The sequence below is a fragment of the Zingiber officinale genome, chromosome 3A (assembly GCF_018446385.1).
Source record: "Zingiber officinale cultivar Zhangliang chromosome 3A, Zo_v1.1, whole genome shotgun sequence".
Classification (NCBI taxonomy): domain Eukaryota; kingdom Viridiplantae; phylum Streptophyta; class Magnoliopsida; order Zingiberales; family Zingiberaceae; genus Zingiber; species Zingiber officinale.
In genome coordinates, this window is record NC_055990.1 from 1699749 (window position 1) to 1713124 (window position 13376).

A 13376-nucleotide genomic window follows, 5' to 3' on the forward strand; every position below is an offset into this window, starting at 1 on the left:
TGGGCAATTTACTAGCAATTCGAAATAATAATTACAAAGACAGCACAAGAGATGCTAATAAAAAGTAAAACAAAGCTATACCGACAGAAGGAAAACTACAAGGACAAGAGCGCGTTGACGGAGATTCGTAAGCGTCGTTGGAGCGCAGAGCAGCAGAGCAAGCAATCTAAGAGTTCTAAAATTGATCGATGAAGCTCCACCCCTGGGACTTCTTTTATATGCTGCTCTGGGCGCCCGGATCTCTTCCGGGCGCCCGGAAGCAAGTATTATCCATGCCGAGTCGTCGCCACGGGCGCCCGGACCTCCTATTTCCAGAAATTCCTTCTCCTGCAAAATAGAGTTAGTCCGATGCAAATATATATCCTGTAAAATAGATTGTTAGCACAATTAAAGTTCAACAAAGTAATATGATTTAATAGAAAAGAGTATGACTTAAATTCCGTCTTTCCGAGACCGGAATCTAGTCACGATCTCGTCTTAGATATCCGAAATGGATCTAAGTCGGATCGACGCCTAATGTTTCCTTCCCGGGAACGCGTCCTCGCAGTCACTCCCCTCCAGTGACTTACCTTACTTACCTGCCCTTCGACCCGTCTGGACTTCTCGCCAGCAGCCCGTCGACCTAGCTGGACTTCGTGCCTAAGCGTCCGGTCAGCCCGTCGACCCGCTTGGACTTCGTGCCAGCTATCCGGTCAGCCCGTCGACCTCGCTGGACTTCGTGCCAGACATCCGGTCAGCCCGTCGACCTGTCTGGACTTCTCCTGCACACTCGATCAAAGTGTTAGACAACAACAAACTAACTTTACCTGATTTGTCATTCATCAAAACCTGAGTTAGACCGTTAGTGCTACCCGCACCAACAATCTCCCCCTTTTTGATGGAATGACAACCTGGTTAAGTTAGTGAAAACAGATGCAAGAAAAAACAAGTAAAAACGAGTAAATGGTTTTTAAGTTAAGTTTTGTGTTTTCAAATTGGTTTAGCTAACTTAGCTAACTTAACTACCTAACCCTCCCCCTTTATCATTCAACAAAAGAACTAATGTCAAGTAAGCATAAATACAGACTTCAGACAAAGTAGAAAATAATGTCAAGTTAACCTAGGGGAGTTTAGAATTAAAAGATAGTTTTACCTTTATTTCTTAAATCCTTGAAAAAAAAACTAAGTCTTGAAAAATAGCTGATTTATAACTTAGTAACTTTGAAAAATTTTTAAGTTTGCAAACATCACTTTTAAAAAAAATTTCAACACTAAGTTTTTGCAAATCAAATTATCAAAATTAAGTTAAACCTAATTTTTCAGAACTAGATTCAGGATAATTTTTAAAGTGAAGTTAAACATTTAGAAAAATAATCTTGAACTTTACTTTTAGTTTTCAAAGGAGTTTGGTAAAATTAATTTTGGTAAAGTAAGATTACAAAAATAATTTTTAAAATAATTTTTAAAATGAAGGAGTTTTCAAAATAATTTTGTAAAATTCTTTTTCCAAAATCAAATTTTCAAAGTTCAAAAGTACTAGTTTTAAAACCATTGTTTAAAATACTTGAAAAGTTCAGTTTTCAAAAACTAAGTAAAAAGGATAAAAAGTTTGTAATTTAAAACAAACAATTTTGAGTTGATTTAAAAAAAATTCATAATTTTAAACAAGTTTATTTTGAAGATTGATTTTTAAATTTTGATTTTCAAAATTAAGTTTAAAATTCAATTTGAAAAACTGAATTAGTTTTATTTCTCCCCCTGAACCTGACATTAAATCAAATGTCTAACCAGTTAGTTACTGACTGACTATCAAAAGATAGCAACTTTCACTTGGTTAGTCAAGTTAAGTTCAAACTTAACTTGATTAATGTATATTTTGTGTTTAACGCCCAGACTTATATCGATGCACTGAAATAAGCATCTTAAGTCTTAGGCAAGTGGCCTATGCATATTACCCCTTTCTATGTTCATCAAACACAAGCAAGGTAATCCTAGGGTTTTGGTGAGATGCTCAAAAACTAGTCCTATGGGTACATTCTTTTTAAGGATTTTGATCTAGTCTAAGGCTAAAAGTATATATATATATATATTTTAAAATCTAAAAATAGGAAAGTTTTGAAAATGAAACATGTTTAACCTATAATTTGAGAACAATCATTTTTGAAATTTTGAAAAGCCTAGTCTATTAGGCACATTCCTTGTTTTCTACGCAAATTGCTAAATTCACTTTCAGGGAGTGGTTTGGTGAATATGTCAGCTAAGTTTGACTTGGACTCAATGTATTTGAGCTCAATGTCACCCTTAGTAACATGATCCCTGATAAAGTGGTACCTGATTTCAATGTGTTTGGTTCTTGAATGATGCACTGGATTTTTTGTTAAATTGATTGAGCTAATATTGTCAATTAAAACTTTTACATTTGTGATTTTTAAGTCGAAATCTTTTAAGGTGTCCATCATCTATAATAATTGGGCTACACATTCTCCTATGGCTATGTATTCTGACTCAGTTGTAGATAGTGCAATATAGTGTTGCTTTCTACTAAACCAGCTAACAAGTGATGGGCCTAGTAGTTGGCATCCACCACTTGTGCTTTTGCGGTCTAATTTGCACCCATCATAATCTAAGTCAGAATACCCTATTAATTCAAAGTTATTGGTCCTAGGATACCAAATTTCTACATTTGTTGTTCCCTTAAGATATCTAAAAATTCTTTTGACTTGAGTCAAATGGGATTCTTTAGCACAGGTTTGGTATCTAACACACATACTAACTGCAAATAAAATATCAGGTCGACTTGCAGTTAAGTAAAGTAGATTACCTATTGCACTTCTATAATACCTTAGATCCACTGGTTTTCCATTTGAGTCATTGTCTAAGATTGTGTTTACTGCCATAGGTGTTTTTATTTCTTTTGTATTTTCCATTCCGAATTTTTTAAGTAATTCTTTAGTGTATTTGTGTTGATAAATGTAATTTCCTTCATTTGTTTGTTTGATTTGTAATCCTAGGAAATAGGTCAATTTTCCGACTAAGCTCATTTCAAATTCTTGTTCCATTAGGTTAATAAATTCTTCTAAAATGTCTGAGTTAGTTGAACCAAATATTATATCATGTACATATATTTGTGCTATAAATATGTCGTTATTTAATAATTTAACAAACAAGGTTGGGTCAATTTGACCTTGGTTGAATCCTTTGGATGTTAAGTAAGATGTTAGCCTTTCATACCATGCCCTGGGTGCTTGTTTAAGTCCATATAATGCTTTCTTTAACTTAAAGACATAATCAGGGTGTTCTAGATTTTCAAACCCAGGAAGCTGACCTACATAAACTTCTTCTTTTATTAGTCCATTGAGAAAAGCTGACTTAACATCCATTTGATATAGTTTGAATCCCTTATGGGCTGCATAACTTAGTAACATTCTAATGGATTCTAATCTGGCTACTGGGGCATAGGTCTCATCGTAGTCAAGTCCTTCAACTTGACTGAACCCTTTGGCAGCTAGTCTAGCCTTATTCCTAGTAATTTTCCCAGTTTCACTTAATTTATTTCTAAATATCCATTTTGTTTCTATTATTTTCTTATCTTTAGGTGGTGGTACTAGATCCCAAACTTCATTACGCTCAAATTGAGCTAGTTCTTCTTGCATAGCGATGATCCAATCTGGATCAAATAGGGATTCAGCTACAGTTTTGGGTTCAATTTTTGAAATCAGGGAAATATGACTTAGGTTCCTAAAGGATGATCTGGTCTGAACCCTTAGGTCTGGGTCACCAATTATTTGATCAGTTGGATGGTTAGGGTTGACTCTTATAGTTCTAGGGGGTTGATTTTCTTGAGTGTATTTATCTTCTTCATAGTCTAGGGATTGATTGGTTTCTTTAGAATTATTATTTTCAATAGGTTGAAGTTGAGTTTGTCCTTGGGTTTCTTCAAATTTTACATTTGTGGTTTCCTCGATTTTTAACGTAATTTTATTATATATTCTGTAACCCCTACTGTTTAGAGAATATCCTACAAAAATTTCATTTTATACTTTAGAGGTAAATTTTCCTAAGTGTTCTCTAGTATTTAAGATGAAGGCTGGACACCCAAATACTTTAAAATATTTTATGTTGGGTTGTTTGTTATAAAATATTTCAAAGAAGGTTTTATTATGTCTTTTATTTAATGTTGTTCTATTTTGCACATATCACAGCTTCTACCCAAAAATATTTAGGTAAGTTATATTCATTTAACATAGTTCTAGAGACTTCTAGTAAGGTTCTATTTTTTCTTTCTACAATTTCATTTTATTGGGGGGTTTTAGGACACGAAAATTCGTGATGGTAGTCATTTTCAAGACAGAATTTGTTAAAATTATGTTTTTAAATTCTCTCCCGTTGTCACTCCTAATTCTTTTAATTTTAAGATTTTTTTCGTTTTCAATTTGTTTGCAAAAGTTTGTAAAGATTTCAAAAGTTTCGTCTTTATGTTTTAAAAATTTTACCTAAGTAAACCTAGAATAATCATCTATTATTACTAAACAATATAAGTTTCCATTTATGGATTTGACTCCATGGGAGTCAAAAAGGTCTAAATGTAGAAGTTCTAATATTGAGTTGGTTTGTGGCTGATTGGTTGGTTTGTGAGTGGATTTTGTTTGTTTACCTTGTTGACAAGCATTACATATGGTTGAATCTAGGTTAGGTAATTTTGGTAAGCCTCTCACTAGTCCATTTAATTTGCTTATATTTCTAAAGTTGGTGTGAGACATTCTCCTATGTCATAACCAAGTTTCTTTTTTTTGTGTTAAATAACACTTATTTGAAGAAGTGGTTAAGTTGATAGCATAGATGTTGTCTTTTCTAAAACCTTTTAGATTTATAGTAGGATTATCTAGATGTTTGATTAAACACTTTGTGGATAAAAATTTAACCTTATACCTAGTATCACACAATTGACTTATACTCAGGAGATTATATTTAAAATTCTCGACAAGTAGAACATTTGTAATTATGAAATCTATTTTTAATTCAATATTACCTATACCAATTACCTTGAGATTGTCGTTGTTTCCAAAGGCAACTGTTCCTAAGCTTTTGTAAGTGAGTTGAGTGAACTTGGTGTGATCTCCAGTCATGTGTTTGGAGCAACCACTGTCCAAAATCCACTTGGTTTCCTACAATGAGTAGGAATTTAGGTTAGTCTTTTAAGATTTTTATTTTTTTATTTTTTATTTTTTTGAAATAATTTTTAAAGTTAAAATTTAAAATAATTTTTAAAGTTAAAATTTAAAATAATTTTTAAAGTTAAAATAAATAAATAATTTTTAAATATTTAATTTTTAAAATATTTTTTTTAAAAGTTAATTTAATTTTTAAAATAATTTTTAAAGTTAATTAAAAAAATAATTTTCTTTTAAAGTTAATTTTTAAAATAATTTTTAAAGTTAGGTTAATTTTTAAAATAATTTTTAAAGTTAATTTAAAAAATAATTTTTTAAAGTTAATTTAATTTTTAAAATAACTTTTTAAAGTTAATTTAATTTTTAAAGTTAAATTAATCGTAATTCATTTTAGTTATTTAATTCGAAATTTGATTAATTCAAAATTTAACTTAACTAATTTAATTCGAAATTTAATTTAATTAACTTAATTTGAAATTTAATTTAATTAATTTAATTAATTTAATTCGAAATTTAATTTTGATCCTTCGTCATCTCACCCGATCTAAGTTTTCAATCAGGGAATCCTATAATTTTGTGTGATGAATTAGATTTAATTATAGAGTTTGGTTTAACTTGTGTTAGATTCAGGTTTAGCTTTGATCTCAACAAATAGGCATTTTTCAGATAAACTTCTAAGCTTGGTGAGTCACTTGGACATCATTAGAAGTAACCAACCTTTCGAGGTTTTCCGAATAGTCCTATCCACGGAGCTTAGTACTAAACCTTGGTCTAACTAGTTAGGATCCATTTAAAGGTAGATTCGGTCGGTTCCACTTGGCCAAATGCACCAGATTGAAGCCATATCTTTCTAGACATGCGATGCCCAAGCTTCCCCAACGTACTATCATCAAAAAATTTAACCAGTACCATGATTCAAGTTAAACTGGGTCCTTTTTAACTAATCCTAATTACCCTGCCGGGTTAGTTTATTTGGGTTACCCTATCGGGTAAGTTAGTTTTGGAGGTGCCAGCTATTCTGGAGCCTCCCCCTGAATTATTGGCCTTTAATTTAAATTTTCGTTTTAGATTTGTGTCTATTTCTTTTATAGTTATAATTAACTTGGTGATAATTTATATTTTGTTGAGTTTTAAAATGTTTAAATTTTGAATTTTTTGATTTAGGTTTGTATTTTGGTTTTTGATTTGGTTTATTCGAGTTTATATAATATATTTTTTCTTTAGGTATATAATATTGATTAAGTCCTACATGCGTGGTCAAACACGCTTTCGGAACCCAAGCTTGATTAGTTGATTTGTATTGAGTTATTAATGATTTAAAAATTTATTTGAGTTCGACTTGTATCCGAGTCCGGTTTTATTATAACACGTCTTTTGATTATTCAGGATTAAGTCTAGATTTTTTGATCTTGTAGTGAATTTTTCTAGCATTTCTTTTAACTTATTAATTTTTGATTTTAATGATGAATTCTCCTCAAGTGTTAGATCTTGAATTGGATTTGAATTTTTGATTTGTTCCTTGAGGTCTTGATTTTCCTCAAGGAGTGATTTGTTTTCATTTTCTATTTTAACCAATTTACTATTTAAGCAGGAAATAATTTTAAAAAAATTTTTGTTTAAATTGAAATATACCTCATCCGGGCCTTCGGAAACGAGTACGGACTCGTGGCTCGATTAGGGTTCGGACCCGTCTTCCGATTCATCTCCCGATTCGTCTTCCGTTTCAGCTTCGCGGGCCATCAGTGCGAGGTGGCTCTGGTGCTTCTGCTCTTCTACCTCCGATTCGTCTGAGGAGGAGTCGCCCCACGTTGCTTTGAGGGCCTTCTTTTTGGTCGACTTCGGTTTGTCGAGCTTCAGTCTTGGGCATTCGTTCTTGTAGTGCCCCTTTTTGTTGCATCCGAAGCAAGTCACGTTCTTTTGTTCCGCGGGAGAACTGATCTTTTGAAGGTCCTTCTTGCTGAAGTTCCTTTTTCTCCCGGTAAACATTTTTCTTACCAAGTTCACCAGGTATTCTTCGTCTTCAGAATCTAGATCGGAATCTTCTTTAGATTCAGACTTGCTCTTCTTTTCTTTGGAGGAGTCTGCAAATAAAGCAACACCTTTCTCGGGTCCAACATTAGTTTGTTCATGTAGTTCTAACTCACAAAAAAGCTCATCTAACTTTAATTTAGATAAATTTTTGGAAATTTTGTAGGCATCTACGATCGATGCCCACAAACTATTACGTGGAAAAACATTTAGTGTGTACCTTATTAAGTCTCTGTTTTCCATCTGGTGGCCTATCGCGTAGAGTCCGTTGAGGATGTCCTTGATCCTCACGTGCAGTTGACTTGCCGTTTCTGCTTTCTGCATTTTTATATTAAATATTTTATTTAAAATTAAGTCTCTTTTTGTTACCTTTGCGTCGCTCGTTCCTTCGTGCAGCTCGATCAGTTTGTCCCATAATTCTTTAGCGTTCTGATGCGGTCCAATCCGGTTCAGCTCTTCTCGTGTTAGACCGTAGTGTAGCGTGTTGATTGCTTTGTTTTCCATCGACGCCTTTTTCCTCATGTCCGGAGTCCACTGTTCCGGGTCTAGTAGATTTCCGGAGTTGTCGACTGGAGCTCGGTAGACCTTTATGACACTGAACCATTGATCGTAGTCCGCCTTTAGGTACACCTCCATTCTTTTCTTCCAGTATGAGAAGTCATCCCCGTTATATAGGGGAGGACGTACTGTGCTGAAGCCTTCTAGTTGAGACATCCTGCACATAAGTAAACAACGACAAAAAAAATATCCCAAGACTTGGTCTTGGATTAGCAGTGCGGGAAAAAATAATAGAAGTATCTAAATTGGTGTTGCACCAATTTAGATTTAATTGCAATGAAAAAAATTTCCAAAACAGGTAATAATACCAGATTGGAATTAAGCGTAAAACTGAAAACCGAAAAATAAAAGTTAATATTTCACCCCCTGTCTGATTGGTGGTTGCACCAAATCAGAACGGTACCTGCTCTGATACCACTTTTTGGATCGTGATAATTCGATAGAGGGGGGGGGGGTGAATATCGATTCGAAAAATAACGAGTGTAAGCGCGGCGGAATTAAAAACAATAGACAAATGAACACGGTGTTTTTACTTCGTTCGAAGCCTGTGACGACTCCTACTCGAAGGCCCGTACTCCGTGAGTACTTTCGTTGGGTAATTAAATAGCAATTCGAAATAATAATGACAAAGACAGTACAAGAGATGCTAATAAAAAGTAAAACAAAGTTATACCGACAGAAGGAAAACTACAAGGATAAGAGCGCGTTGTCGGAGCTTCGTTAGCGTCGTTCTGAAATCTAAGAGTTCTGAAATTGATTGATGAAGCTCCACCCTTGGGGCTTCTTTTAAATGCTGCTCCGGGCGCCGGGATCCCTTCTAGGCGCCCTGGTGCGACATGGCAAGTCTAATTACCGAACTCCACGTGGCGACGACTCGGCATAGATAATACTTGCTTCCAAGCAGAAGCACCACTTGTTGAGACCGAAAAGTAGCTAGAGGGGGGGGGGGGTGAATAACTCGTCGTGTGCTTCATGGTTGGCGTTGTTTGTTTCTTTAAAGATGTGCAGCGGAAATGCAAGAAAACAAACACACAACGCTAACTCTAGGGATTTACTTGGTCTTCACCTCACAAGAGGTGACTAATCCAAGGATCCACACACTCACGCACCCTCTACTATGAAACACACTCCTCTATGGTAACTACCGAAGGCGGAGAAGCCTTTACAAACTCTCAATACAAGAAGAAAGGAAAGGATATGAAATACAAACAAAAGCTTACAATAAACTCTAACCCTAACTTCTCTTCTTGCTTTTGATCCGCCTCTTGACTTGGAAGAACCTCCAAGAATCTTCAAGAACTGGCGATCTGAACTTGAGAGAGAGCTCTGGAGTCGCCGGTGAAGATCGGAGATGAATTGTGTAAGCCCTGCTGAAGGAAACGCTCGCCTGCAGCTAAATATGACGCCAACGGTCGGATCCCGATCGATTGGATTGCTCCCAATCAATCGGGGAGGCTTTGGATCAATCAACCGATCGATCCAGAGTGCCTCTGTGCTCTTTGGAATAGCCTGGATCGATCGGTTGATCTATCCAGGGCTTATCGCGCACAAATAGCAGCTCCCAATCGATCCATTGATCGATTGGGACCTCTGGATTGATCCACGGATCGATCCAAAGGGGTTCTGTTCGTGGGAACTCACCCGATCGATCAGCTGATCGATTGGGCATGATCCAATCGATCGGCTGATTGATCCAGATCTGCTGGATCAATCGGTTGATCAATCGAGATCTGCTGGATCAATCGGTTGATCAATCCAGATCTTGGTTTTTGTCCAAAAGCAAATCCATAGCCCCTAAACCAACATCCAGTCAATCATGACTTGTTGGTACATAAAACCTAGTATCCGGTCACCCTTGACCAGTTAGGACTTCTCACCAAGTGTCTGGTCAATCCCTTTGACCCACTTGGACTTTTCCTCATAGTGCCAAGTATCCGGTCACTCCCTTGACCTACTTGGACTTTTCTTCCTCGTGCCAAGTATCCGGTCAATTCCTTTGACCTACTTGGACTTTCACCAGATGTCTGGTCAACCTTGGCCCATCTGGATTTCCCCGTGCCTGACTTCACTCACCAGGACTTCCCTTTTGTCTAGCTTCACTCACTAGGACTTCTCTTCTGCCTGGCTTCACTCACCTGGTCTTCCCTTTTGCCTAGCTTCACTCACTAAGACTTCTCTTCTGCCTGGCTTCACTCACTAGGTCTTTCACCTAGCTTCACTCACTAAGATTTTCTTCTGCCTGGCTTCACTCACCAGGTCTTCCCTTTTGCCTAGCTTCACTCACTAGGACTTCTCTTCTGCCTAGCTTCACTCATCAGGTCTTTCACCTAGCTTCACTCACTAGGATTTTCTTCTGTCTGGCTTCAATCACCAGGACTTTCACCTAGCTTCACTCACTAGGATTTTCTTTTGTCTGGCTTCACTCACCAGGACTTTCACCTAGCTTCACTCACTAGGATTTTCAGTCAAGTATCCAGTCAATCTTGACCTACTTGACTCTCCTTCACAATCTCCCCACATGAACAATTGCACCTGCAATGTTCATGTGTTGTTTACAAGTATTGTCAAACATCGAAACCAAATCATCAAGACTCGAGCTTGACTCACTTCAAGCCCAGTCAAACAGATCAACCTTGACCTAGGGAATATTACACCAACAACATATATGCACCTTGGGAGCAATTCAAATCAAAGGTATAATTACTTTATAACTTTATTATTTAAATTTTATTCATTATTGTACTATTAAAACACAATACATTTTTTTTTATTACAGGATAGAATCTGCACATACGAGACTGAAGTTATATTTGGGAGATACCATGGCATCTCTACATACATCTTTTGAAAAAATACATAAGATGTTGAGAATTCAGTTCAGGGATATTAAGAAGTCATTTGAGAGATCTCTCAACATTCCACGTCATCAACATTTACATGATGACATTTCAGTCAAATAAGGTGTCAGATTTCATTAGAGGTAATGAAGTTGATTTCTGGTAAGCTAAAATGCATCGAGGAAGCATTTCACCAGTTAGTCGCTTGATGCAACTGTTCTATCAAAATTCTATACGGATTGTCATGTGAGCATGATCTTGTACATTACCGTTACTTTTCCATTCCAATTTCGCTTCAGAGTATCAACGCTCATTAGAGGAGATTGTCGATGCACGTACATTAGTTTAATGACGAGGGAGCACAACCTAACAGGACATCCCACGTTGTTGAGATATTAGATGGGATAGATCCACATATGCGAGAGCATATGATAGACAAGTTTTTCGATATGATAGATCCATCTCAAAGTACAACTCGAGCTCCTTCATATAATACAGAACATAGAGGTCGACCTATGGGTAGAGATGAGCAAAGTGGACGTCGCATACCTTCTTTTGCAGATGCATCCACTTCAGGATTTAGGGTCTCTCAACCGACTGCAATATCTCGAGGGAGAGGAAGACGTGGAAGGGGGTCGAAGGTTCGCAATACTCAAACGACTCATGATCACTTCCGAGTTCCACCCATCTATGATACTTATATTGAGAAATTATCTATGCCTTTGCAGCGTTATATTTCTCACACTGTTGATGTTCAACCTGATGATCATTATGGATTCAAGGCAATAGCTGCACTAATTGGGTATGGTGAAGAAGGTTGGTTTCAAGTACGATTCGAGGTTATAGAAGAGATTTAACAAATTAATGATCTATATGATCAACTTTATCCATATCGAAATTTGGTAATCAATCTATTATTTTTATTGAATTGGTTCAAGCGTGGGTACCAAATATGTATTGGATGGACTCTATGCCTTTGGGAATTGTCATTGCATCAAGGTACAATTTTGTAGTGTATACATTTGGTGAGAATATTAGGAGTTGTTTTACTCACTTGTCATTAAAAACTCCTTCAGTACCAAACCAAGAGTGTCGAAAAATTGCAACGTATAAGTTGTTTTACTCACTTGTTCATGTTGGTAATCACTTCGTATAAGTTTTCTTACATCCTCATTACCTGTACCATCCATTTCAACGTGGTGGTGACAATATTCATCGAATGAAGTTAAAGGATGGATCACTCGTTATAGGACACGTGTTCATGTATGGTACGAAGTAATAGGTACACCACCACCAAACGCGCCGGGAGCAGAATTTGGAGGTAAAAATTATGAATATGTTCATTATTAATTATTAGTATTTTTGTTAATTTTGAATATATAATTTTTATTTTGATCCATATTTTTATATTTTTAAAAATATTTACAAATAATAACTCCTAAAATTTATAACTAAAAATAAACAAAAAATTATAAACATATAAAAAAATTATTCAAGAAAATAAAACCCATAAAAAATTGATAAAAATAAATAAAATCAACAAAATAAAATAAAATTTTTCAAAAATAAATTTTTAAAAAATATATGTATTATGAAAAAAATAATAAATAAAATTTATAAAAAATAAAACTATATAAAATTAAATTTAAAAATAAAATATTGATAAAAAATAATAAATAAAATTGATTAAAAATGAAATTAAATAAAAATTAAATAAAATTAAAAAAAAATATCGTATTGATAAAAAATAATAAATTGAATGAATTAAAAAATAAAATTAGAAACCTGAGCTATTTTTAAACAAAATTAATTAAAAAAATAAAATTAAATAAAAAATAAAAAGAAGAGAATAGAAGCGTCATATGAGAGAGAGAGAGAGAGAGAGAGAGAGAGAGGAGGGGGGGGGGATGTGGTGCGGTGAGAAGTTTGGGGAGGACTTGCATGAACCATCCGTGTCTACTCAAGGGATTTGACCTGCAAACTTTGCAGATAAAATTGCTAATGTCTTCTTCTGATATTTCACATGAGTTGGCTACGTTGTCAAATAAAATAACAAAATTTTCCACCACGCTTTGCCCCTAATGCTACGTAAACAAGCTACATGAATATAATTTTTTTTAGTGGAAGGGATCAAAACAGAGAAAAAAGAAGGGATTTTCTGGCCTTTGAACTATAAACACCGACTAGTTCTCGAGGCACGTTGAAGTGAACCAACAAATGGCTATGCATCTGATAGTCTGGACTGCAACCATGTCCACAGATGCAGAGCAACAGCATAGGGACGAGATCATGAGCATCTCTGTTTTCTTTGCCATCGGCATTCTTCTCTTGCTCGCTGTCTGCGTCATCTGCAGCAAGCACCACCCCCGCATCGCCATCCCACCCATCGTCCCCCGCCGCGATCCCCAACAGCACCACGATATACCACTAACTTTGCATGCTGGACTCACCAAGGTCGAGATTGCCCTCATCCCCACCTTCACCTACAAAAGCCCCACCACGGCCATGAATTCCTCGGGCTCACCGGCGGCGGTGGTTCCGAACTGTGCAGTGTGTCTGAGCCCTGTGGCGGATGGGGAGATGGTGAGGCAGTTGCTGGCCTGCAACCATTTGTTTCATGTTGAGTGTGTGGATATGTGGTTGTTCTCAAACCCCACGTGCCCGCTTTGCCGAACGAATGCTAAAGCACCGGCGGCGGATCTGCCAGAGAAGGCAGAGGATACATTGCCTTCGCCGGTGCTCATCCAGAACTCACCAAGTTTAGCTGTTTGAGTTGCTAAGATTGTCTGCTAGTCCAAGATTA